Genomic DNA, 27,864 nt, shown 5'->3' on the forward strand with positions numbered 1-27,864 from the left:
TCTTCTGATGAGGGATACTATCCCGAAACACGAGCCATGTCCCGTGTCTAGAGATACTGGAAATATCAAGTACTTACTTGCACCAACCTTGGTGAAACACTCACAAACTTTTTCCCAACTCTTCAAGTCATACGCACTGCATATTCCAGAGTGCAGAGGGTCGATCCTTCGGAGAGGCTAGCAGTGTGCTCCCATCATTGATTCCTGTTATAGGGCTCCCGTGAGCCCCCAAGCTGATGAGCTTTTGGAGACGCACCTGCATGCCTGAGAGGCAACGAAGCCTGTGACGGTTGTTTGGTGGCCTTCTCTGCCACCCCAGAACTTTTCTCTACTGATGAGGTATACTGTCCCGAAACACGAGCCATGTCTCGTGTCTAGAGATACTGGAAATATCAAGTACTTACTTGCACCAACCTTGGTGAAACACTCACAAACTTTTTCCCAACTCTTCAAGTCATACGCACTGCATATACCAGAGTGCAGAGGGGCGATCCGGCGGAGAGGCTAGCAGTGTGCTCCCATCGTTGATTCCTGTTATAGGGCTCCCGTGAGCCCCCAAGCTGACGAGCTTTTGGAGACGCACCTGCGCACCTGAGAGGCAACGAAGCCTGTGACGGTTGTTTGGCTGCCTTCTCTGCCACCTCAGAACTCTTCTCTACTGATGAGGGATACTATCCCGAAACACGAGCCATGTCTCGTGTCTATAGTTACTGGAAATATCAAGTACTTACTTGCACCAACCTTGGTGAAACACTCACAAACTTTTTCCCAACTCTTCAAGTCATACGCACTGCATATACCAGAGTGCAGAGGGGCGATCCGGCGGAGAGGCTAGCAGTGTGCTCCCATCGTTGATTCCTGTTATAGGGCTCCCGTGAGCCCCCAAGCTGACAAGCTTTTGGAGACGCACCTGCGCACCTGAGAGGCAACGAAGCCTGTGACAGTTGTTTGGCTGCCTTCTCTGCCACCCCAGAACTCTTCTCTACTGATGAGGGATACTATCCCGAAACACGAGCCATGTCTCGTGTCTAGAGATACTGGAAATATCAAGTACTTACTTGCACCAACCTTGGTGAAACACTCACAAACTTTTTCCCAACTCTTCAAGTCATACGCACTGCATATACCAGAGTGCAGAGGGGCGATCCGGCGGAGAGGCTAGCAGTGTGCTCCCATCGTTGATTCCTGTTATAGGGCTCCCGTGAGCCCCCAAGCTGACGAGCTTTTGGAGACGCACCTGCGCACCTGAGAGGCAACGAAGCCTGTGACGGTTGTTTGGCTGCCTTCTCTGCCACCCCAGAACTCTTCTCTACTGATGAGGGATACTATCCCGAAACACGAGCCATGTCTCGTGTCTATAGATACTGGAAATATCAAGTACTTACTTGCACCAACCTTGGTGAAACACTCACAAACTTTTTCCCAACTCTTCAAGTCATACGCACTGCATATACCAGAGTGCAGAGGGGCGATCCGGCGGAGAGGCTAGCAGTGTGCTTCCATCGTTGATTCCTGTTATAGGGCTCCCGTGACCCCCCAAGCAGACAAGCTTTTGGAGACGCACCTGCATGCCTGAGAGGCAACGAAGCCTGTGATGGTTGTTTGGTGGCCTTCTCTGCCACCCCAGAACCTTTCTCTACTGATGAGGGATACTATCCCGAAACACGAGCCATGTCTCGTGTCTAGAGATACTGGAAATATCAAGTACTTACTTGCACCAACCTTGGTGAAACACTCACAAACTTTTCCCCAACTTTTCAAGTCATACGCACTGCATATACCAGAGTGCAGAGGGGCGATCCGGCAGAGAGGCTAGCAGTGTGCTCCCATCGTTGATTCCTGTTATAGGGCTCCCGTGAGCCCCCAAGCTGAAGAGCTTTTGGAGACGCACCTGCGTGCCTGAGAGGCAACGAAGCCTGTGACGGTTGTTTGTTGGCCTTCTCTGCTACACCAGAACTTTTCTCTACTGATGAGGGATACTATCCCGAAACACGAGCCATGTCTCGTGTGTAGAGATACTGGAAATATCAAGTACTTACTTGCACCAACCTTGGTGAAAAACTCACAAACTTGTTCCCAACGCTTCATGTCATTCGCACTGCATATACCAGAGTGCAGAGGGGCGATCCGGCGGAGAGGCTAGCAGTGTGCTCCCATCGCTGATTCCTGTTATAGGGCTCCCGTGAGCCCCCAAGCTGACGAGCTTTTGGAGACGCACCTGCGTGTCTGAGAGGCAACGAAGCCTGTGACGGTTGTTTGGCGGTCTTCTCTGCCACCCCAGAACTTTTCTCTACTGATGAGGGATACTATCCCGAAAAACGAGCCATGTCTCGTGTCTTGAGATACTGGAAATATCAAATACTTACTTGCACCAACCTTGGTGAAACACTCACAAACTTTTTCCCAACTCTTCAAGTCAAACGCACTGCATATACAAGAGTGCAGAGGGGCGATCCGGCTGAGAGGCTAGCAGTGTGCTCCCATCGTTGATTCCTGTTATAGGGCTCCCGTGAGCCCCCAAGCTGACGAGCTTTTGGAGACGCACCTGAGCGCCTGAGAGGCAACGAAGTCTGCGCCGGTTGTTTGGCGGCTTTCTCTGCCACCCCAGAATTTTTCTCTACTGATGAGGGATACTATCCCGAAACACGAGCCATGTCTCGTGTCTAGAGATACTGGAAATATCAAGTACTTACTTGCACCAACCTTGGTGAAACACTCACAAACTTTTTCCCAACTCTTCAAATCATATGCACTGCATATACCAGAGTGCAGAGGGGCGATCCGGCTGAGAGGCTAGCAGTGTGCTCCCATCGTTGATTCCTGTTATAGGGCTCCCGTGAGCCCCCAATCTGACGAGCTTTTGGAGACGCACCTGAGCGCCTGAGAGGCAACGAAGCCTGTGACGGTTGTTTGGCGGCCTTCTCTGCCACCCCAGAACTTTTCTCTACTGATGAGGGATACTATCCCGAAACACGAGCCATGTCTCGTGTCTAGAGATACTGGAAATATCAAGTACTTACTTGCACCAACCTTGGTGAAACACTCACAAACTTTTTCCCAACTCTTCAAGTCATACGCACTGCATATACCAGAGTGCAGAGGGGCGATCCGGCGGAGAGGCTAGCAGTGTGCTCTCATCGTTGATTCCTGTTATAGGGCTCCCGTGAGCCCCCAAGCTGACAAGCTTTTGGAGACGCACCTGCGAACCTGAGAGGCAACGAAGCCTGTGACAGTTGTTTGGCTGCCTTCTCTGCCAACCCAGAACTCTTCTCTACTGATGAGGGATCCTATCCCGAAACACGAGCCATGTCTCGTGTCTATAGAGACTGGAAATATCAAGTACTTACTTGCACCAACCTTGGTGAAACACTCACAAACTTTTTCCCAACTCTTCAAGTCATACGCACTGCATATACCAGAGTGCAGAGGGGCGATCCGGCGGAGAGGCTAGCAGTGTGCTCCCATCGTTGATTCCTGTTATAGGGCTCCCGTGACCCCCCAAGCCGACGAGCTTTTGGAGACGCACCTGCGTGCCTGAGAGGCAACGAAGCCTGTGACGGTTGTTTGGTGGCCATCTCTGCCACCCCAGAACTTTTCTCTACTGATGAGGGATACTATCCCGAAACACGAGCCATGTCTCGTGTCTAGAGATACTGGAAATATCAAGTACTTACTTGCACCAACCTTGGTGAAACACTCACAAACTTTTTCCCAACTCTTCAAGTCATACGCACTGCATATACCAGAGTGCAGAGGGGCGATCCGGCGGAGAGGCTAGCAGTGTGCTCCCATCGTTGATTCCTGTTATAGGGCTCCTGTGAGCCCCCAAGCTGACGAGCTTTTGGAGACGCACCTGCGTGCCTGAGAGGCAACGAAGCCTGTGTCGGTTGTTTGGCGGCCTTCTCTGCCACCCCAGAGCTTTTCTCTACTGATGAGGGATACTATCCCGAAACACGAGCCATGTCTCGTGTCTAGAGATACTGGAAATATCAAATACTTACTTGCACCAACCTTGGTGAAACACTCAGAAACTTTTTCCCAACTCTTCAAGTCATACGCACTGCATATACCAGAGTGCAGAGGGGCGATCTGGCTGAGAGGCTAGCAGTGTGCTCCCATCGTTGATTCCTGTTATAGGGCTCCCGTGAGCCCCCAAGCTGACGAGCTTTTGGAGACGCACCTGAGCGCCTGAGAGGCAACGAAGCCTGTGACAGTTGTTTGGCGGCCTTCTCTGCCACCCCAGAACTTTTCTCTACTGATGAGGGATACTATCCCGAAACACGAGCCATGTCTCGTGTCTAGAGATACTGGAAATATCAAGTACTTACTTGCACCAACCTTGGTGAAACACTCACAAACTTTTTCCCAACATTTCAAGTCATATGCACTGCATATACCAGAGTGCAGAGGGGCGATCCGGCTGAGAGGCTAGCAGTGTGCTCCCATCGTTGATTCCTGTTATAGGGCTCCGTGAGCCCCCAAGCTGACGAGCTTTTGGAGACGCACCTGAGCGCCTGAGAGGCAACGAAGCCTGTGACGGTTGTTTGGCGGCCTTCTCTGCCACCCCAGAACTTTTCTCTACTGATGAGGGATACTATCCCGAAACACGAGCCATGTCCCGTGTCTAGAGATACTGGAAATATCAAGTACTTACTTGCACCAACCTTGGTGAAACACTCACAAACTTTTTCCCAACTCTTCAAGTCATACGCACTGCATATACCAGAGTGCAGAGGGTCGATCCTTCGGAGAGGCTAGCAGTGTGCTCCCATCATTGATTCCTGTTATAGGGCTCCCGTGAGCCCCCAAGCTGATGAGCTTTTGGAGACGCACCTGCATGCCTGAGAGGCAACGAAGCCTGTGACGGTTGTTTGGCGGCCTTCTCTGCCACCCCAGAACTTTTCTCTACTGATGAGGTATACTGTCCCGAAACACGAGCCATGTCTCGTGTCTAGAGATACTGGAAATATCAAGTACTTACTTGCACCAACCTTGGTGAAACACTCACAAACTTTTTCCCAACTCTTCAAGTCATACGCACTGCATATACCAGAGTGCAGAGGGGCAATCCGGCAGAGAGGCTAGCAGTGTGCTCCCATCGTTGATTCCTGTTATAGGGCTCCCGTGAGCCCCCAAGCTGAAGAGCTTTTAGAGACGCACCTGCGTGCCTGAGAGGCAACGAAGCCTTTGACGGTTGTTTGGTGGCCTTCTCTGCTACCCCAGAACTTTTCTCTACTGATGAGGGATACTATCCCGAAACACGAGCCATGTCTCGTGTGTAGAGATACTGGAAATATCAAGTACTTACTTGCACCAACCTTGGTGAAACACTCACAAACTTTTTCCCAACTCTTCATGTCATACGCACTGCATATACCAGAGTGCAGAGGGGCGATCCGGCGGAGAGGCTAGCAGTGTGCTCCCATCATTGATTCCTGTTATAGGGCTCCCGTGAGCCCCCAAGCTGACAAGCTTTTGGAGACGCACCTGCGCACCTGAGAGGCAACGAAGCCTGTGACAGTTGTTTGGCTGCCTACTCTGCCAACCCAGAACTCTTCTCTACTGATGAGGGATACTATCCCGAAACACGAGCCATGTCTCGTGTCTAGAGATACTGGAAATATCAAGTACTTACTTGCACCAACCTTGGTGAAACACTCACAAACTTTTTCTCAACTCTTCAAGTCATACGCACTGCATATACCAGAGTGCAGAGGGGCGATCCAGCGGAGAGGCTAGCAGTGTGCTCCCATCGTTGATTCCTGTTATAGGGCTACCGTGTGCCCCCAAGCTGACAAGCTTTTGGAGACACACCTGCGCACCTGAGAGGCAACGAAGACTGTGACGGTTGTTTGGCTGCCTTCTCTGCCACCCCAGAACTCTTCTCTACTGATGAGGGATACTATCCCGAAACACGAGCCATGTCTCGTGTCTATAGATACTGGAAATATCAAGTACTTACTTGCACCAACCTTGGTGAAACACTCACAAACTTTTTCCCAACTCTTCAAGTCATACGCACTGCATATACCAGAGTGTAGAGGGGCAATCCGGCTGAGAGGCTAGCAGTGTGCTCCCATCGTTGATTCCTGTTATAGGGCTCCCGTGAGCCCCCAAGCTGATGAGCTTTTGGAGACGCACCTGCATGCCTGAGAGGCAACGAAGCCTGTGACGGTTGTTTGGCGGCCTTCTCTGCCACCCCAGAACTTTTCTCTACTGATGAGGTATACTGTCCCGAAACAAGAGCCATGTCTCGTGTCTAGAGATACTGGAAATATCAAGTACTTACTTGCACCAACCTTGGTGAAACACTCACAAACTTTTTCCCAACTCTTCAAGTCATACGCACTGCATATACCAGAGTGCAGAGGGGCGATCCGGCAGAGAGGCTAGCAGTGTGCTCCCATCGTTGATTCCTGTTATAGGGCTCCCGTGAGCCCCCAAGCTGAAGAGCTTTTGGAGACGCACCTGCGTGCCTGAGAGGCAACGAAGCCTGTGACGGTTGTTTGGTGGCCTTCTCTGCTACCCCAGAACTTTTCTCTACTGATGAGGGATACTATCCCGAAACACGAGCCATGTCTCGTGTGTAGAGATACTGGAAATATCAAGTACTTACTTGCACCAACCTTGGTGAAACACTCACAAACCTTTTCCCAACTCTTCATGTCATACGCACTGCATATACCAGAGTGCAGAGGGGCGATCCGGCGGAGAGGCTAGCAGTGTGCTCCCATCGCTGATTCCTGTTATAGGGCTCCCGTGAGCCCCCAAGCTGACGAGCTTTTGGAGACGCACCTGCGTGTCTGAGAGGCAACGAAGCCTGTGACGGTTGTTTGGCGGCCTTCTCTGCCACCCCAGAACTTTTCTCTACTGATGAGGGATACTATCCCGAAAAACGAGCCATGTCTCGTGTCTAGAGATACTGGAAATATCAAATACTTACTTGCACCAACCTTGGTGAAACACTCACAAACTTTTTCCCAACTCTTCAAGTCATACGCACTGCATATACCAGAGTGCAGAGGGGCGATCCGGCGGAGAGGCTAGCAGTGTGCTCCCATCGTTGATTCCTGTTATAGGGCTCCCGTGAGCGCCCAAGCTGACAAGCTTTTGGAGACGCACCTGCGCACCTGAGAGGCAACGAAGCCTGTGACAGTTGTTTGGCTGCCTACTCTGCCAACCCAGAACTCTTCTCTACTGATGAGGGATACTATCCCGAAACACGAGCCATGTCTCGTGTCTAGAGATACTGGAAATATCAAGTACTTACTTGCACCAACCTTGGTGAAACACTCACAAACTTTTTCCCAACTCTTCAAGTCATACGCACTGCATATACCAGAGTGCAGAGGGGCGATCCGGCGGAGAGGCTAGCAGTGTGCTCCCATCGTTGATTCCTGTTATAGGGCTACCGTGAGCCCCCAAGCTGACAAGCTTTTGGAGACGCACCTGCGCACCTGAGAGGCAACGAAGACTGTGACGGTTGTTTGGCTGCCTTCTCTGCCACCCCAGAACTCTTCTCTACTGATGAGGGATACTATCCCGAAACACGAGCCATGTCTCGTGTCTATAGATACTGGAAATATCAAGTACTTACTTGCACCAACCTTGGTGAAACACTCACGAACTTTTTCCCAACTCTTCAAGTCATACGCACTGCATATACCAGAGTGTAGAGGGGCAATCCGGCTGAGAGGCTAGCAGTGTGCTCCCATCGTTGATTCCTGTTATAGGGCTCCCGTGACCCCCCAAGCAGACGAGCTTTTGGAGACGCACCTGCGTGCCTGAGAGGCAACGAAGCCTGTGACGGTTGTTTGGTGGCCTTCTCTGCCACCCCAGAACTTTTCTCTACTGATGAGGGATACTCTCCCGAAACACGAGCCACGTCTCGTGTCTAGAGATACTGGAAATATCAAGTACTTACTTGCACCAACCTAGGTGAAACACTCACAAAATTTTTCCCAACTCTTCAAGTCATACGCACTGCATATACCAGAGTGCAGAGGGGCGATCCGGCAGAGAGGCTAGCAGTGTGCTCCCATCGTTGATTCCTGTTATAGGGCTTCCGTGAGCCCCCAAGCTGAAGAGCTTTTGGAGACGCACCTGCGTGCCTGAGAGGCAACGAAGCCTGTGACGGTTGTTTGGTGGCCTTCTCTGCTACACCAGAACTTTTCTCTACTGATGAGGGATACTTTCCCCGAAACACGAGCCATGTCTCGTGTGTAGAGATACTGGAAATATCAAGTACTTACTTGCACCAACCTTGGTGAAACACTCACAAACTCTTTCCCAACTCTTCATGTCATACGCACTGCATATACCAGAGTGCAGAGGGGCGATCCGGCGGAGAGGCTAGCAGTGTGCTCCCATCGCTGATTTCTGTTATAGGGCTCCCGTGAGCCCCCAAGCTGACGAGCTTTTGGAGACGCACCTGCGTGTCTGAGAGGCAACGAAGCCTGTGACGGTTGTTTGGCGGCCTTCTCTGCCACCCCAGAACTTTTCTCTACTGATGAGGGATACTATCCCAAAAAACGAGCCATGTCTCATGTCTTGAGATACTGGAAATATCAAATACTTACTTGCACCAACCTTGGTGAAACACTCACAAACTTTTTCCCAACTCTTCAAGTCATACGCACTGCATATACCAGAGTGCAGAGGGGCGATCCGGCTGAGAGGCTAGCAGTGTGCTCCCATCGTTGATTCCTGTTATAGGGCTCCCGTGAGCCCCCAAGCTGCCGAGCTTTTGGAGACGCAGCTGAGCGCCTGAGAGGCAACGAAGTCTGCGCCGGTTGTTTGGCGGCTTTCTCTGCCACCCCAGAATTTTTCTCTACTGATGAGGGATACTATCCCGAAACACGAGCCATGTCTCGTGTCTAGAGATGCTGGAAATATCAAGTACTTACTTGCACCAACCTTGGTGAAACACTCACAAACTTTTTCCCAACTCTTCAAATCATATGCACTGCATATACCAGAGTGCAGAGGGGCGATCCGGCTGAGAGGCTAGCAGTGTGCTCCCATCGTTGATTCCTGTTATAGGGCTCCCGTGAGCCCCCAAGCTGACGAGCTTTTGGAGACGCACCTGAGCGCCTGAGAGGCAACGAAGCCTGTGACGGTTGTTTGGCGGCCTTCTCTGCCACCCCAGAACTTTTCTCTACTGATGAGGGATACTATCCCGAAACACGAGCCATGTCTCGTGTCTAGAGATACTGGAAATATCAAGTACTTACTTGCACCAACCTTGGTGAAACACTCACAAACTTTTTCCCAACTCTTCAAGTCATACGCCCTGCATATACCAGAGTGCAGAGGGGCGATCCGGCGGAGAGGCTAGCAGTGTGCTCCCATCGTTGATTCCTGTTATAGGGCTCCCGTGAGCCCCCAAGCTGACAAGCTTTTGGAGACGCACCTGCGAACCTGAGAGGCAACGAAGCCTGTGACGGTTGTTTGGCTGCCTTCTCTGCCAACCCAGAACTCTTCTCTACTGATGAGGGATACTATCCCGAAACACGAGCCATGTCTCGTGTCTAGAGATACTGGAAATATCAAGTACTTACTTGCACCAACCTTGGTGAAACACTCACAAACTTTTTCCCAACTCTTCAAGTCATACGCACTGCATATACCAGAGTGCAGAGGGGCGATCCGGTGGAGAGGCTAGCAGTGTGCTCCCATCGTTGATTCCTGTTATAGGGCTCCCGTGAGCCCCCAAGCTGACAAGCTTTTGGAGACGCACCTGCGCACCTGAGAGGCAACGAAGCCTGTGACGGTTGTTTGGCTGCCTTCTCTGCCACCCCAGAACTCTTCTCTACTGATGAGGGATACTATCCGGAAACACGAGCCATGTCTCGTGTCTAGAGATACTGGAAATACCAAGTACTTACTTGCACCAACCTTGGTGAAACACTCACAAACTTTTTCCTAACTCTTCAAGTCATACGTACTGCATATACCAGAGTGCAGAGGGGCGATCCGGCGGAGAGGCTAGCAGTGTGCTCCCATCGTTGATTCCTGTTATAGGGCTCCCGTGAGCCCCCAAGCTGACGAGCTTTTGGAGACGCACCTGAGCGCCTGAGAGGCAACGAAGCCTGTGACGGTTGTTTGGCGGCCTTCTCTGCCACCCCAGAACTTTTCTCTACTGATGAGGGATACTATCCCGAAACACGAGCCATGTCCCGTGTCTAGAGATACTGGAAATATCAAGTACTTACTTGCACCAACCTTGGTGAAACACTCACAAACTTTTTCCCAACTCTTCAAGTCATACGCACTGCATATACCAGAGTGCAGAGGGTCGATCCTTCGGAGAGGCTAGCAGTGTGCTCCCATCATTGATTCCTGTTATAGGGCTCCCGTGAGCCCCCAAGCTGATGAGCTTTTGGAGACCCACCTGCATGCCTGAGAGGCAACGAAGCCTGTGACGGTTGTTTGGCGGCCTTCTCTGCCACCCCAGAACTTTTCTCTACTGATGAGGTATACTGTCCCGAAACACGAGCCATGTCTCGTGTCTAGAGATACTGGAAATATCAAGTACTTACTTGCACCAACCTTGGTGAAACACTCACAAACTTTTTCCCAACTCTTCAAGTCATACGCACTGCATATACCAGAGTGCAGAGGGGCGATCCGGCAGAGAGGCTAGCAGTGTGCTCCCATCGTTGATTCCTGTTATAGGGCTCCCGTGAGCCCCCAAGCTGAAGAGCTTTTAGAGACGCACCTGCGTGCCTGAGAGGCAACGAAGCCTTTGACGGTTGTTTGGTGGCCTTCTCTGCTACCCCAGAACTTTTCTCTACTGATGAGGGATACTATCCCGAAACACGAGCCATGTCTCGTGTGTAGAGATACTGGAAATATCAAGTACTTACTTGCACCAACCTTGGTGAAACACTCACAAACTTTTTCCCAACTCTTCATGTCATACGCACTGCATATACCAGAGTGCAGAGGGGCGATCCGGCGGAGAGGCTAGCAGTGTGCTCCCATCATTGATTCCTGTTATAGGGCTCCCGTGAGCCCCCAAGCTGACAAGCTTTTGGAGACGCACCTGCGCACCTGAGAGGCAACGAAGCCTGTGACAGTTGTTTGGCTGCCTACTCTGCCAACCCAGAACTCTTCTCTACTGATGAGGGATACTATCCCGAAACACGAGCCATGTCTCGTGTCTAGAGATACTGGAAATATCAAGTACTTACTTGCACCAACCTTGGTGAAACACTCACAAACTTTTTCTCAACTCTTCAAGTCATACGCACTGCATATACCAGAGTGCAGAGGGGCGATCCGGCGGAGAGGCTAGCAGTGTGCTCCCATCGTTGATTCCTGTTATAGGGCTACCGTGAGCCCCCAAGCTGACAAGCTTTTGGAGACGCACCTGCGCACCTGAGAGGCAACGAAGACTGTGACGGTTGTTTGGCTGCCTTCTCTGCCACCCCAGAACTCTTCTCTACTGATGAGGGATACTATCCCGAAACACGAGCCATGTCTCGTGTCTATAGATACTGGAAATATCAAGTACTTACTTGCACCAACCTTGGTGAAACACTCACGAACTTTTTCCCAACTCTTCAAGTCATACGCACTGCATATACCAGAGTGTAGAGGGGCAATCCGGCTGAGAGGCTAGCAGTGTGCTCCCATCGTTGATTCCTGTTATAGGGCTCCCGTGAGCCCCTAAGCTGATGAGCTTTTGGAGATGCACCTGCATGCCTGAGAGGCAACGAAGCCTGTGACGGTTGTTTGGCGGCCTTCTCTGCCACCCCAGAACTTTTCTCTACTGATGAGGTATACTGTCCCGAAACAAGAGCCATGTCTCGTGTCTAGAGATACTGGAAATATCAAGTACTTACTTGCACCAACCTTGGTGAAACACTCACAAACTTTTTCCCAACTCTTCAAGTCATACGCACTGCATATACGAGAGTGCAGAGGGGCGATCCGGCAGAGAGGCTAGCAGAGTGCTCCCATCGTTGATTCCTGTTATAGGGCTCCCGTGAGCCCCCAAGCTGAAGAGCTTTTGGAGACGCACCTGCGTGCCTGAGAGGCAACAAAGCCTGTGACGGTTGTTTGGCGGCCTTCTCTGCCACCCCAGAACTTTTCTCTACTGATGAGGGATACTATCCCGAAAAACGAGCCATGTCTCGTGTCTAGAGATACTGGAAATAACAAATACTTACTTGCACCAACCTTGGTGAAACACTCACAAACTTTTTCCCAACTCTTCAAGTCATACGCACTGCATATACCAGAGTGCAGAGGGGCGATCCGGCGGAGAGGCTAGCAGTGTGCTCCCATCGTTGATTCCTGTTATAGGGCTCCCGTGAGCCCCCAAGCTGACAAGCTTTTGGAGACGCACCTGCGCACCTGAGAGGCAACGAAGCCTGTGACAGTTGTTTGGCTGCCTACTCTGCCAACCCAGAACTCTTCTCTACTGATGAGGGATACTATCCCGAAACACGAGCCATGTCTCGTGTCTAGAGATACTGGAAATATCAAGTACTTACTTGCACCAACCTTGGTGAAACACTCACAAACTTTTTCCCAACTCTTCAAGTCATACGCACTGCATATACCAGAGTGCAGAGGGGCGATCCGGCGGAGAGGCTAGCAGTGTGCTCCCATCGTTGATTCCTGTTATAGGGCTACCGTGAGCCCCCAAGCTGACAAGCTTTTGGAGACGCACCTGCGCACCTGAGAGGCAACGAAGACTGTGACGGTAGTTTGGCTGCCTTCTCTGCCACCCCAGAACTCTTCTCTACTGATGAGGGATACTATCCCTAAACACGAGCCATGTCTCGTGTCTATAGATACTGGAAATATCAAGTACTTACTTGCACCAACCTTGGTGAAACACTCACGAACTTTTTCCCAACTCTTCAAGTCATACGCACTGCATATACCAGAGTGTAGAGGGGCAATCCGGCTGAGAGGCTAGCAGTGTGCTCCCATCGTTGATTCCTGTTATAGGGCTCCCGTGACCCCCCAAGCAGACGAGCTTTTGGAGACGCACCTGCGTGCCTGAGAGGCAACGAAGCCTGTGACGGTTGTTTGGTGGCCTTCTCTGCCACCCCAGAACTTTTCTCTACTGATGAGGGATACTCTCCCGAAGCACGAGCCATGTCTCGTGTCTAGAGATACTGGAAATATCAAGTACTTACTTGCACCAACCTTGGTGAAACACTCACAAAATTTTTCCCAACTCTTCAAGTCATACGCACTGCATATACCAGAGTGCAGAGGGGCGATCCGGCAGAGAGGCTAGCAGTGTGCTCCCATCGTTGATTCCTGTTATAGGGCTTCCGTGAGCCCCCAAGCTGAAGAGCTTTTGGAGACGCACCTGCGTGCCTGAGAGGCAACGAAGCCTGTGACGGTTGTTTGGTGGCCTTCTCTGCTACACCAGAACTTTTCTCTACTGATGAGGGATACTTTCCCCGAAACACGAGCCATGTCTCGTGTGTAGAGATACTGGAAATATCAAGTACTTACTTGCACCAACCTTGGTGAAACACTCACAAACTCTTTCCCAACTCTTCATGTCATACGCACTGCATATACCAGAGTGCAGAGGGGCGATCCGGCGGAGAGGCTAGCAGTGTGCTCCCATCGCTGATTCCTGTTATAGGGCTCCCGTGAGCCCCCAAGCTGACGAGCTTTTGGAGACGCACCTGCGTGTCTGAGAGGCAACGGAGCCTGTGACGGTTGTTTGGCGGCCTTCTCTGCCACCCCAGAACTTTTCTCTACTGATGAGGGATACTATCCCGAAAAACGAGCCATGTCTCATGTCTTGAGATACTGGAAATATCAAATACTTACTTGCACCAACCTTGGTGAAACACTCACAAACTTTTTCCCAACTCTTCAAGTCATACGCACTACATATACCAGAGTGCAGAGGGGCGATCCGGCTGAGAGGCTAGCAGTGTGCTCCCATCGTTGATTCCTGTTATAGGGCTCCCGTGAGCCCCCAAGCTGACGAGCTTTTGGAGACGCAGCTGAGCGCCTGAGAGGCAACGAAGTCTGCGCCGGTTGTTTGGCGGCTTCTCTGCCACCCCAGAATTTTTCTCTACTGATGAGGGATACTATCCCGAAACACGAGCCATGTCTCGTGTCTAGAGATACTGGAAATATCAAGTACTTACTTGCACCAACCTTGGTGAAACACTCACAAACTTTTTCCCAACTCTTCAAATCATATGCACTGCATATACCAGAGTGCAGAGGGGCGATCCGGCTGAGAGGCTAGCAGTGTGCTCCCATCGTTGATTCCTGTTATAGGGCTCCCGTGAGCCCCCAAGCTGACGAGCTTTTGGAGACGCACCTGAGCGCCTGAGAGGCAACGAAGCCTGTGACGGTTGTTTGGCGGCCTTCTCTGCCACCCCAGAACTTTTCTCTACTGATGAGGGATACTATCCCGAAACACGAGCCATGTCTCGTGTCTAGAGATACTGGAAATATCAAGTACTTACTTGCACCAACCTTGGTGAAACACTCACAAACTTTTTCCCAACTCTTCAAGTCATACGCACTGCATATACCAGAGTGCAGAGGGGCGATCCGGCGGAGAGGCTAGCAGTGTGCTCCCATCGTTGATTCCTGTTATAGGGCTCCCGTGAGCCCCCAAGCTGACAAGCTTTTGGAGACGCACCTGCGAACCTGAGAGGCAACGAAGCCTGTGACGGTTGTTTGGCTGCCTTCTCTGCCAACCCAGAACTCTTCTCTACTGATGAGGGATACTATCCCGAAACACGAGCCATGTCTCGTGTCTAGAGATACTGGAAATATCAAGTACTTACTTGCACCAACCTTGGTGAAACACTCACAAACTTTTTCCCAACTCTTCAAGTCATACGCACTGCATATACCAGAGTGCAGAGGGGCGATCCGGTGGAGAGGCTAGCAGTGTGCTCCCATAGTTGATTCCTGTTATAGGGCTCCCGTGAGCCCCCAAGCTGACGAGCTTTTGGAGACGCACCTGCGCACCTGAGAGGCAACGAAGCCTGTGACGGTTGTTTGGCTGCCTTCTCTGCCACCCCAGAACTCTTCTCTACTGATGAGGGATACTATCCCGAAACACGAGCCATGTCTCGTGTCTAGAGATACTGGAAATACCAAGTACTTACTTGCACCAACCTTGGTGAAACACTCACAAACTTTTTCCTAACTCTTCAAGTCATACGCACTGCATATACCAGAGTGCAGAGGGGCGATCCGGCGGAGAGGCTAGCAGTGTGCTCCCATCGTTGATTCCTGTTATAGGGCTCCCGTGAGCCCCCAAGCTGACGAGCTTTTGGAGACGCACCTGCGCACTTGAGAGGCAACGAAGCCTGTGACGGTTGTTTGGCTGCCTTCTCTGCCACCCCAGAACTCTTCTCTACTGATGAGGGATACTATCCCGAAACACGAGCTATGTCTCTTGTCTAGAGATACTGGAAATATCAAGTACTTACTTGCACCAACCTTGGTGAAACACTCACAAACTTTTTCCCAACTCTTCAAGTCATACGCACTACATATACCAGAGTGCAGAGGGGCGATCTGGCAGAGAGGCTAGCAGTGTGCTCCCATCGTTGATTCCTGTTATAGGGCTCCCGTGAGCCCCCAAGCTGACGAGCTTTAGGAGACGCACCTGCGCACCTGAGAGGCAACGAAGCCTGTGACGGGTGTTTGGCTGCCTTCTCTGACACCCCAGAACTCTTCTCTACTGATGAGGGATACTATCCCGAAACACGAGCCATGTCTCGTTTCTATAGATACTGGAAATATCAAGTACTTACTTGCACCAACCTTGGTGAAACACTCACAAACTTTTTCCCAACTCTTCAAGTCATACGCACTGCATATACCAGAGTGTAGAGGGGCAATCCGGCCGAGAGGCTAGCAGTGTGCTCCCATCGTTGATTCCTGTTATAGGGCTCCCGTGAGCCCCCAAGCTGACGAGCTTTTGGAGACGCACCTGCGCACCTGAGAGGCAACAAAGCCTGTGACGGTTGTTTGGTGGCCTTCTCTGCCACCCCAGAACTTTTCTCTACTGATGAGGGATACTATCCCGAAACACGAGCCATGTCTCGTGTCTAGAGATACTGGAAATATCAAGTACTTACTTGCACCAACCTTGGTGAAACACTCACAAACTTTTTCCCAACTCTTCAAGTCATACGCACTGCATATACCAGAGTGCAGAGGGGCGATCCGGCGGAGAGGCTAGCAGTGTGCTCCCATCGTTGATTCCTGTTATAGGGCTCCCGTGAGCCCCAAGCTGACGAGCTTTTGGAGACGCACCTGAGCGCCTGAGAGGCAACGAAGCCTGTGACGGTTGTTTGGCGGCCTTCTCTGCCACCCCAGAACTTTTCTCTACTGATGAGGGATACTATCCCGAAACACAAGCCATGTCTCGTGTCTAGAGATACTGGAAATATCAAGTACTTACTTGCACCAACCTTGGTGAAACACTCACAAACTTTTTCCCAACTCTTCAAGTCATACGCACTGCATATACCAGAGTGCAGAGGGGCGATCCGGCGGAGAGGCTAGCAGTGTGCTCCCATCGTTGATTCCTGTTATAGGGCTCCCGTGAGCCCCCAAGCTGACGAGCTTTTGGAGACGCACCTGAGCGCCTGAGAGGCAACGAAGCCTGTGACGGTTGTTTGGCGGCCTTCTCTGCCACCCCAGAACTTTTCTCTACTGATGAGGGATACTATCCTGAAACACGAGCCATGTCTCGTCTCTAGAGATACTGGAAAAATCAAGTACTTACTTGCACCAACCTTGGTGAAACACTCACAAACTTTTTCCCAACTTTTCAAGTCATATGCACTGCATATACCAGAGTGCAGAGGGGCGATCCGGCTGAGAGGCTAGCAGTGTGCTCCAATCGTTGATTCCTGTTATAGGGCTCCGTGAGCCCCCATGCTGACGAGCTTTTGGAGACGCACCTGAGCGCCTGAGAGGCAACGAAGCCTGTGACGGTTGTTTGGCGGCCTTCTCTGCCACCCCAGAACTTTTCTCTACTGATGAGGGATACTATCCCGAAACACGAGCCATGTCCCGTGTCTAGAGATACTGGAAATATCAAGTACTTACTTGCACCAACCTTGGTGAAACACTCACAAACTTTTTCCCAACTCTTCAAGTCATACGCACTGCATATACCAGAGTGCAGAGGGTCGATCCTTCGGAGAGGCTAGCAGTGTGCTCCCATCATTGATTCCTGTTATAGGGCTCCCGTGAGCCCCCAAGCTGATGAGCTTTTGGAGACGCACCTGCATGCCTGAGAGGCAACGAAGCCTGTGACGGTTGTTTGGCGGCCTTCTCTGCCACCCCAGAACTTTTCTCTACTGATGAGGTATACTGTCCCGAAACACGAGCCATGTCTCGTGTCTAGAGATACTGGAAATATCAAGTACTTACTTGCACCAACCTTGGTGAAAGACTCACAAACTTTTTCCCAACTCTTCAAGCCATACGCACTGCATATACCAGAGTGCAGAGGGGCGATCCGGCGGAGAGGCTAGCAGTGTGCTCCCATCGTTGATTCCTGTTATAGGGCTCCCGTGAGCCCCCAAGCTGACAAGCTTTTGGAGACGCACCTGCGCACCTGAGAGGCAAAGAAACCTGTGACAGTTGTTTGGCTGCCTTCTCTGCCACCCCAGAACTCTTCTCTACTGATGAGGGATACTATCCCGAAACACGAGCCATGTCTCGTGTCTAGAGATACTGGAAATATCAAGTACTTACTTGCACCAACCTTGGTGAAACACTCACAAACTTTTTCCCAACTCTTCAAGTCATACGCACTGCATATACCAGAGTGCAGAGGGACGATCCGGAGGAGAGGCTAGCAGTGTGCTCCCATCGTTGATTCCTGTTATAGGGCCCCCGTGAGCCCCCAAGCTGACGAGCTTTTGGAGACGCACCTGCGTGTCTGAGAGGCAACGAAGCCTGTGACGGTTGTTTGGCAGCCTTCTCTGCCACCCCAGAACTTTTCTCTACTGATGAGGGATACTATCCCGAAACACGAGCCATGTCTCGTGTCTAGAGATACTGGAAATATCAAGTACTTACTTGCACCAACCTTGGTGAAACACTCACAAACTTTTTCCCAACTTTTCAAGTCATATGCACTGCATATACCAGAGTGCAGAGGGGCGATCCGGCTGAGAGGCTAGCAGTGTGCTCCCATCGTTGATTCCTGTTATAGGGCTCCGTGAGCCCCCAAGCTGACGAGCTTTTGGAGACGCACCTGAGCGCCTGAGAGGCAACGAAGCCTGTGACGGTTGTTTGGCGGCCTTTCTGTGCCACCCCAGAACTTTTCTCTACTGATGAGGGATACTATCCTGAAACACGAGCCATGTCACGTGTCTAGAGATACTGGAAATATCAAGTACTTACTTGCACCAACCTTGGTGAAACACTCACAAACTTTTTCCCAACTTTTCAAGTCATATGCACTGCATATACCAGAGTGCAGAGGGGCGATCCGGCTGAGAGGCTAGCAGTGTGCTCCCATCGTTGATTCCTGTTATAGGGCTCCGTGAGCCGCCAAGCTGACGAGCTTTTGGAGACACACCTGAGCGCCTGAGAGGCAACGAAGCCTGTGACGGTTGTTTGGCGGCCTTCTCTGCCACCCCAGAACTTTTCTCTACTGATGAGGGATACTATCCCGAAACACGAGCCATGTCCCGTGTCTAGAGATACTGGAAATATCAAGTACTTACTTGCACCAACCTTGGTGAAACACTCACAAACTTTTTCCCAACTCTTCATGTCATACGCACTGCATATACCAGAGTGCAGAGGGGCGATCCGGCGGAGAGGCTAGCAGTGTGCTCCCATCGCTGATTCCTGTTATAGGGCTCCCGTGAGCCCCCAAGCCGACGAGCTTTTGGAGACGAACCTGCGTGTCTGAGAGGCAACGAAGCCTGTGACGGTTGTTTGGCGGCCTTCTCTGCCACCCCAGAACTTTTCTCTACTGATGAGGGATACTATCCCGAAAAACGAGCCATGTCTAGTGTCTAGAGATACTGGAAATATCAAATACTTACTTGCACCAACCTTGGTGAAACACTCACAAACTTTTTCCCAACTCTTCAAGTCATACGCACTGCATATACCAGAGTGCAGGGGGGCGATCCGGCGGAGAGGCTAGCAGTGTGCTCCCATCGTTGATTCCTGTTATAGGGCTCCCGTGAGCCCCCAAGCTGACAAGCTTTTGGAGACGCACCTGCGCACCTGAGAGGCAACGAAGCCTGTGACAGTTGTTTGGCTGCCTTCTCTGCCAACCAAGAACTCTTCTCTACTGATGAGGGATACTATCCCGAAACACGAGCCATGTCTCGAGTATAGAGATACTGGAAATATCAAGTACTTACTTGCACCAACCTTGGTGAAACACTCACAAACTTTTTCCCAACTCTTCAAGTCATACGCACTGCATATACCAGAGTGCAGAGGGGCGATCCGGCGGAGAGGCTAGCAGTGTGCTCCCATCGTTGATTCCTGTTATAGGGCTACCGTGAGCCCCCAAGCTGACAAGCTTTTGGAGACGCACCTGCGCACCTGAGAGGCAACGAAGACTGTGACGGTTGTTTGGCTGCCTTCTCTGCCACCCCAGAACTCTTCTCTACTGATGAGGGATACTATCCCGAAACACGAGCCATGTCTCGTGTCTATAGATACTGGAAATATCAAGTACTTACTTGCACCAACCTTGGTGAAACACTCACGAACTTTTTCCCAACTCTTCAAGTCATACGCACTGCATATACCATAGTGCAGAGGGGCGATCCGGCAGAGAGGCTAGCAGTGTGCTCCCATCGTTGATTCCTGTTATAGGGCTCCCGTGAGCCCCCAAGCTGAAGAGCTTTTGGAGACGCACCTGCGTGCCTGAGAGGCAACGAAGCCTGTGACGGTTGTTTGGTGGCCTTCTCTGCTACACCAGAACTTTTCTCTACTGATGAGGGATACTTTCCCCGAAACACGAGCCATGTCTCGTGTGTAGAGATACTGGAAATATCAAGTACTTACTTGCACCAACCTTGGTGAAACACTCACAAACTCTTTCCCAACTCTTCATGTCATACGCACTGCATATACCAGAGTGCAGAGGGGCGATCCGGCGGAGAGGCTAGCAGTGTGCTCCCATCGCTGATTCCTGTTATAGGGCTCCCGTGAGCCCCCAAGCTGATGAGCTTTTGGAGATGCACCTGCGTGTCTGAGAGGCAACGAAGCCTGTGACGGTTGTTTGGTGGCCTTCTCTGCCACCCCAGAACTTTTCTCTACTGATGAGGGATACTATCCCGAAAAACGAGCCATGTCTCATGTCTTGAGATACTGGAAATATCAAATACTTACTTGCACCAACCTTGGTGAAACACTCACAAACTTTTTCCCAACTCTTCAAGTCATACGGACTGCATATACCAGAGTGCAGAGGGGCGATCCGGCTGAGAGGCTAGCAGTGTGCTCCCATCGTTGATTCCTGTTATAGGGCTCCCGTGAGCCCCCAAGCTGACGAGCTTTTGGAGACGCACCTGAGCGCCTGACAGGCAACGAAGTCTGCGCCGGTTGTTTGGCGGCTTTCTCTGCCACCCCAGAATTTTTCTCTACTGATGAGGGATACTATCCCGAAACACGAGCCATGTCTCGTGTCTAGAGATACTGGAAATATCAAGTACTTACTTGCACCAACCTTGGTGAAACACTCACAAACTTTTTCCCAACTCTTCAAATCATATGCACTGCATATACCAGAGTGCAGAGGGGCGATCCGGCTGAGAGGCTAGCAGTGTGCTCCCATCGTTGATTCCTGTTATAGGGCTCCCGTGAGCCCCCAAGCTGACGAGCTTTTGGAGACGCACCTGAGCGCCTGAGAGGCAACGAAGCCTGTGACGGTTGTTTGGCGGCCTTCTCTGCCACCCCAGAACTTTTCTCTACTGATGAGGGATACTATCCCGAAACACGAGCCATGTCTCGTGTCTATAGATACTGGAAATATCAAGTACTTACTTGCACCAACCTTGGTGAAACACTCACAAACTTTTTCCCAACTCTTCAAGTCATACGCACTGCATATACCAGAGTGTAGAGGGGCAATCCGGCTGAGAGGCTAGCAGTGTGCTCCCATCGTTGATTCCTGTTATAGGGCTCCCGTGAGCCCCCAAGCTGACAAGCTTTTGGAGACGCACCTGCGAACCTGAGAGGCAACGAAGCCTGTGACAGTTGTTTGGCTGCCTTCTCTGCCACCCCAGAACTCTTCTCTACTGATGAGGGATACTATCCCGAAACACGAGCCATGTCTCGTGTCTCGAGATACTGGAAATACCAAGTACTTACTTGCACCAACCTTGGTGAAACACTCACAAACTTTTTCCTAACTCTTCAAGTCATACGCACTGCATATACCAGAGTGCAGAGGGGCGATCCGGCGGAGAGGCTAGCAGTGTGCTCCCATCGTTGATTCCTGTTATAGGGCTCCCGTGAGCCCCCAGGCTGACGAGCTTTTGGAGACGCACCTGCGCACCTGAGAGGCAACGAAGCCTGTGACGGTTGTTTGGCTGCCTTCTCTGCCACCCCAGAACTCTTCTCTACTAATGAGGGATACTATCCCGAAACACGAGCTATGTCTCGTGTCTAGAGATACTGGAAATATCAAGTACTTACTTGCACCAACCTTGGTGAAACACTCACAAACTTTTTCCCAACTCTTCAAGTCATACGCACTACATATACCAGAGTGCAGAGGGGCGATCCGGTGGAGAGGCTAGCAGTGTGCTCCCATCGTTGATTCCTGTTATAGGGCTCCCGTGAGCCCCCAAGCTGACGAGCTTTTGGAGACGCACCTGCGCACCTGAGAGGCAACGAAGCCTGTGACGGTTGTTTGGCTGCCTTCTCTGCCACCCCAGAACTCTTCTCTACTGATGAGGGATACTATCCCGAAACACGAGCCATGTCTCGTGTCTATAGATACTGGAAATATCAAGTACTTACTTGCACCAACCTTGGTGAAACACTCACAAACTTTTTCCCAACTCTTCAAGTCATACGCACTGCATATACCAGAGTGTAGAGGGGCAATCCGGCTGAGAGGCTAGCAGTGTGCTCCCATCGTTGATTCCTGTTATAGAGCTCCTGTGACCCCCCAAGCAGACAAGCTTTTGGAGACGCACCTGCGTGCCTGAGAGGCAACGAAGCCTGTGACGGTTGTTTGGTGGCCTTCTCTGCCACCCCAGAACTTTTCTCTACTGATGAGGGATACTATCCCGAAACACGAGCCATGTCTCGTGTCTAGAGATACTGGAAATATCAAGTACTTACTTGCACCAACCTTGGTGAAACACTCACAAACTTTTTCCCAACTCTTCAAGTCATACGCACTGCATATACCAGAGTGCAGAGGGGCGATCCGGCAGAGAGGCTAGCAGTGTGCTCCCATTGTTGATTCCTGTTATAGGGCTCCCGTGAGCCCCCAAGCTGAAGAGCTTTTGGAGACGCACCTGCGTGCCTGAGAGGCAACGAAGCCTGTGACGGTTGTTTGGTGGCCTTCTCTGCCACCCCAGAACTTTTCTCTACTGATGAGGTATACTATCCCGAAACACGAGCCATGTCTCGTGTGTAGAGATACTGGAAATATCAAGTACTTACATGCACCAACCTTGGTGAAACACTCACAAACTTTTTCCCAACTTTTCAAGTCATACGCACTGCATATACCAGAGTGCAGAGGGGCGATCCGGCGGAGAGGCTAGCAGTGTGCTCCCATCGTTGATTCCTGTTATAGGGCTCCTGTGAGCCCCCAAGCTGACGAGCTTTTGGAGACGCACCTGAGCGCCTGAGAGGCAACGAAGCCTGTGACGGAAGTTTGGCGGCCTTCTCTGCCACCCCAGAATTTTTCTCTACTGATGAGGGATACTATCCCGAAACACGAGCCATGTCTCGTGTCTAGAGATACTGGAAATATCAAGTACTTACTTGCACCATCCTTGGTGAAACACTCAGAAACTTTTTCCCAACTCTTCAAGTCATACGCACTGCATATACCAGAGTGCAGAGGGGCGATCCGGCGGAGAGGCTAGCAGTGTGCTCTCATCGTTGATTCCTGTTATAGGGCTCCCGTGAGCCCCCAAGCTGACAAGCTTTTGGAGACGCACCTGAGCACCTGAGAGGCAACGAAGCCTGTGACGGTTGTTTGGCGGCCTTCTCTGCCACCCCAGAACTTTTCTCTACTGATGAGGTATACTGTCCCGAAACACGAGCCATGTCTCGTGTCTAGAGATACTGGAAATATCAAGTACTTACTTGCACCAAACTTGGTGAAAGACTCACAAACTTTTTCCCAACTCTTCAAGTCATACGCACTGCATATACCAGAGTGCAGAGGGGCGATCCGGCGGAGAGGCTAGCAGTGTGCTCCCATCGTTGATTCCTGTTATAGGGCTCCCGTGAGCCCCCAAGCTGACAAGCTTTTGGAGACGCACCTGCGCACCTGAGAGGCAACGAAGCCTGTGACAGTTGTTTGGCTGCCTTCTCTGCCACCCCAGAACTCTTCTCTACTGATAAGGGATACTATCCCGAAACACGAGCCATGTCTCGTGTCTAGAGATACTGGAAATATCAAGTACTTACTTGCACCAACCTTGGTGAAACACTCACAAACTTTTTCCCAACTCTTCAAGTCATACGCACTGCATATACCAGAGTGAAGAGGGGCGATCCGGCGGAGAGGCTAGCAGTGTGCTCCCATCGTTGATTCCTGTTATAGGGCCCCCGTGAGCCCCCAAGCTGACGAGCTTTTGGAGACGCACCTGCGCACCTGAGAGGCAACGAAGCCTGTGACAGTTGTTTGGCTGCCTTCTCTGCCACCCCAGAACTCTTCTCTACTGATGAGGGATACTATCCCGAAACACGAGCCATGTCTCGTGTCTAGAGATACTGGAAATATCAAGTACTTACTTGCACCAACCTTGGTGAAACACTCACAAACTTTTTCCCAACTCTTCAAGTCATACGCACTGCATATACCAGAGTGAAGAGGGGCGATCCGGCGGAGAGGCTAGCAGTGTGCTCCCATCGTTGATTCCTGTTATAGGGCCCCCGTGAGCCCCCAAGCTGACGAGCTTTTGGAGACGCACCTGCGCACCTGAGAGGCAACGAAGCCTGTGACAGTTGTTTGGCTGCCTTCTCTGCCACCCCAGAACTCTTCTGTACTGATGAGGGATACTATCCCGAAACACGAGCTATGTCTCGTGTCTAGAGATACTGGAAATATCAAGTACTTACTTGCACCAACCTTGGTGAAACACTCACAAACTTTTTCCCAACTCTTCAAGTCATACGCACTACATATACCAGAGTGCAGAGGGGCGATCCGGCGGAGAGACTAGCAGTGTGCTCCCATCGTTGATTCCTGTTATAGGGCTCCCGTGAGCCCCCAAGCTGACGAGCTTTTGGAGACGCACCTGCACACCTGAGAGGCAACGAAGCCTGTGACGGTTGTTTGGCTGCCTTCTCTGCCACCCCAGAACTCTTCTCTACTGATGAGGGATACTATCCCGAAACACGAGCCATGTCTCGTGTCTTTAGATACTGGAAATATCAAGTACTTACTTGCACCAACCTTGGTGAAACACTCACAAACTTTTTCCCAACTCTTCAAGTCATACGCACTGCATATACCAGAGTGTAGAGGGGCAATCCGGCTGAGAGGCTAGCAGTGTGCTCCCATCGTTGATTCCTGTTATGGAGCTCCCGTGACCCCCCAAGCAGACGAGCTTTTGGAGACGCACCTGCGTGCCTGAGAGGCAACGAAGCCTGTGACGGTTGTTTGGTGTCCTTCTCTGCCACCCCAGAACTTTTCTCTACTGATGAGGGATACTATCCCGAAACACGAGCTATGTCTCGTGTCTAGAGATACTGGAAATATCAAGTACTTACTTGCACCAACCTTGGTGAAACACTCACAAACTTTTTCCCAACTCTTCAAGTCATACGCACTGCATATACCAGAGTGCAGAGGGGCGATCCGGCAGAGAGGCTAGCAGTGTGCTCCCATCGTTGATTCCTGTTATAGGGCTCCCGTGAGCCCCCAAGCTGACGAGCTTTTGGAGACGCACCTGAGCGCCTGAGAGGCAACGAAGCCTGTGACGGAAGTTTGGCGGCCTTCTCTGCCACCCCAGAATTTTTCTCTACTGATGAGGGATACTATCCCGAAACACGAGCCATGTCTCGTGTCTAGAGATACTGGAAATATCAAGTACTTCCTTGCACCAACCTTGGTGAAACACTCACAAACTTTATCCCAACTCTTCAAGTCATACGCACTGCATATACCAGAGTGCAGAGGGGCGATCCGGCGGAGAGGCTAGCAGTGTGCTCCCATCGTTGATTCCTGTTATAGGGCTCCTGTGAGCCCCCAAGCTGACGAGCTTTTGGAGACGCACCTGCGTGCCTGAGAGGCAACGAAGCCTGTGACGGTTGTTTGGCGGCCTTCTCTGCCACCCCAGAGCTTTTCTCTACTGATGAGGGATACTATCCCGAAACACGAGCCATGTCTCGTGTCTAGAGATACTGGAAATATCAAATACTTCCTTGCACCAACCTTGGTGAAACACTCACAAACTTTATCCCAACTCTTCAAGTCATACGCACTGCATATACCAGAGTGCAGAGGGGCGATCCGGCGGAGAGGCTAGCAGTGTGCTCCCATCGTTGATTCCTGTTATAGGGCTCCTGTGAGCCCCCAAGCTGACGAGCTTTTGGAGACGCACCTGAGCGCCTGAGAGGCAACGAAGCCTGTGACGGTTGTTTGGCGGCCTTCTCTGCCACCCCAGAACTTTTCTCTACTGATGAGGGATACTAGCCTGAAACACGAGCCATGTCTCGTGTCTAGAGATACTGGAAATATCAAGTACTTACTTGCACCAACCTTGGTGAAACACTCACAAACTTTTTCCCAACTTTTCAAGTCATATGTGTTAGACGGACCGGGAGGGTCGGCCGAGTATAAGGGGAGAGGTCTCCAGGGAGAGCCGTCTCCAGCGATCGTACAGACAAGTAACTTCCCCCCCGCAGACGGACACCACTCAAGGATAAGGTTAAACGATACTTTATCAGCAATTCTTTGAGTACGGCCAAATGATACAAGGAGGTCTGGACTCAGGGGTCCCCTCGGTTCTAGTCTCTGGTTTGGGGAAAGGGTAGCGGGACAGTCTTGTTACCAAATGGGTGGATGGATAGCTCTCAATCCTCGAGCTCGGCGTTCTAGATGGACGGGCCGCGGCGGAGCCAGCAGGTCCCGAGATGGTTGAAGGTAGCGACGGTCCGCGGCGGAGCCAGCAGGTCCCGATGAAGATAGAGGTACAAACGGTCCGCGGCCACGCCAGCAGGTCCCGACGACGATGAAGGTTTACGAAGGTTGCGGCAGCGCCAGCAGGCAGGACGATAGTTCACAAGGTAGGGCTACGGCAGCGCCAGTAGTCCGTCAAGGATGAGTTCTTCTCTGCGTCTCTCGACTCCAGGATACAACTGCCTTCCTGCTCTGGAGCTGCCTCAGTTATAGGGCCGTTGCCCTTTGATGTCCGGACCCTCGCACTTGGAGGTCGGGGGGTCCAGGATGAGGGAGTTCAGACACCCAGCAGGGGGGTGGAGCCGACGCCCGGGGAGGCTGGGGGCGAGCGGTACCTGGCGGGGGAGAGCCATCGACACCTCTTTCTCCCATTGACCTGCCAAGTAGTCCGCTCACCTCCTGGGTGGATGGTGGTGCCGGGATGTCTGAGGCCTGGCCAGGCCCAGGGTTAGGGTCGATCGGAGGCCACGCGGCCTCGTGGTGCATTGTCCAAGATGGCGCCCAGGTCGGCCGTGCGGGCCAGTGGTGGATTGGGCCCAAGAGGTCGAGATGTTCAGAGGCAGGGGTCCCGGAGGGGACGGAAAACGTGAAGTGGTGGTGTGTAACACTTGAGGGACCGGGCTCGGGCCCGGTCGGGCAGAAGGGGAGCGGCCCTTCATGTGGCCTGTCCAACATGCGTCCCCCCCAGCTGAAGGCGGGGAGAGTCACCCATCCTCTTGGGGACTCTCCTCGTCGAGGCGGAAAAAGCGTGACAGGCCATCCGCGTTGGCGTGGCCTTGTCCAGGTCGATGTTCCACAGTGAAGTCCATCCCCTGTAGGGAGATGGACCAACGTAGTAGTTTTGGGTTCTCCCCCCGCATCTGCATCAGCCACTGCAGGGGTCGATGGTCGGTCTGTACCCGAAAGTGTGTGCCAAAAAGATAGGGCCGGAGCTTTTTGAGGGCCCATACCACGGCGAAGGCCTCCCTCTCGATGGTGCTCCAGCGTTGTTCTCGAGGCAGGAGTCGCCGGCTGATGAAGGCCACTGGCTGATCAAGGCCTTCGGGGTTCAATTGAGACAGGACCGCCCCAATGCCGTGGTCGGAGGCATCCGTCTGGACGACGAATTCCCGGCTGTAGTCGGGGGCCTGGAGCACAGGGGCGGAGCACATGGCGGCCTTCAGTTGTTCGAAGGCTGTTTGGCAATCTGGGGTCCAGTTGACCTTCTGTGGTTGATTTTTGGACGTGAGTTCTGTGAGGGGCCCCACTATGCTACCATAGTCCTTCACGAACCGTCGGTAATAGCCCGTGAGTCCCAGGAAGGCGCGTACCTCGGTCTGGGTGATGGGGGGCTGCCAGGACTGGATGGCAGCGATCTTGAGCTGTAGAGGGGCCACCAGGCCGCTTCCCACCTGGTGTCCGAGGTAGGTCACGGACCCCTGACCAATCTGGCATTTGCTGGCCTTGATCGTGAGGCCAGCTCGCTGAAGGGCCTGTAGCACTTCTCGGAGGTGGTGGAGGTGGTCGGACCAGTGGTGGCTGTATAC

This window comes from Lissotriton vulgaris, chromosome 3_1, assembly GCF_964263255.1.
Source record: "Lissotriton vulgaris chromosome 3_1, aLisVul1.2, whole genome shotgun sequence".
Lineage (NCBI taxonomy): Eukaryota > Metazoa > Chordata > Amphibia > Caudata > Salamandridae > Lissotriton > Lissotriton vulgaris.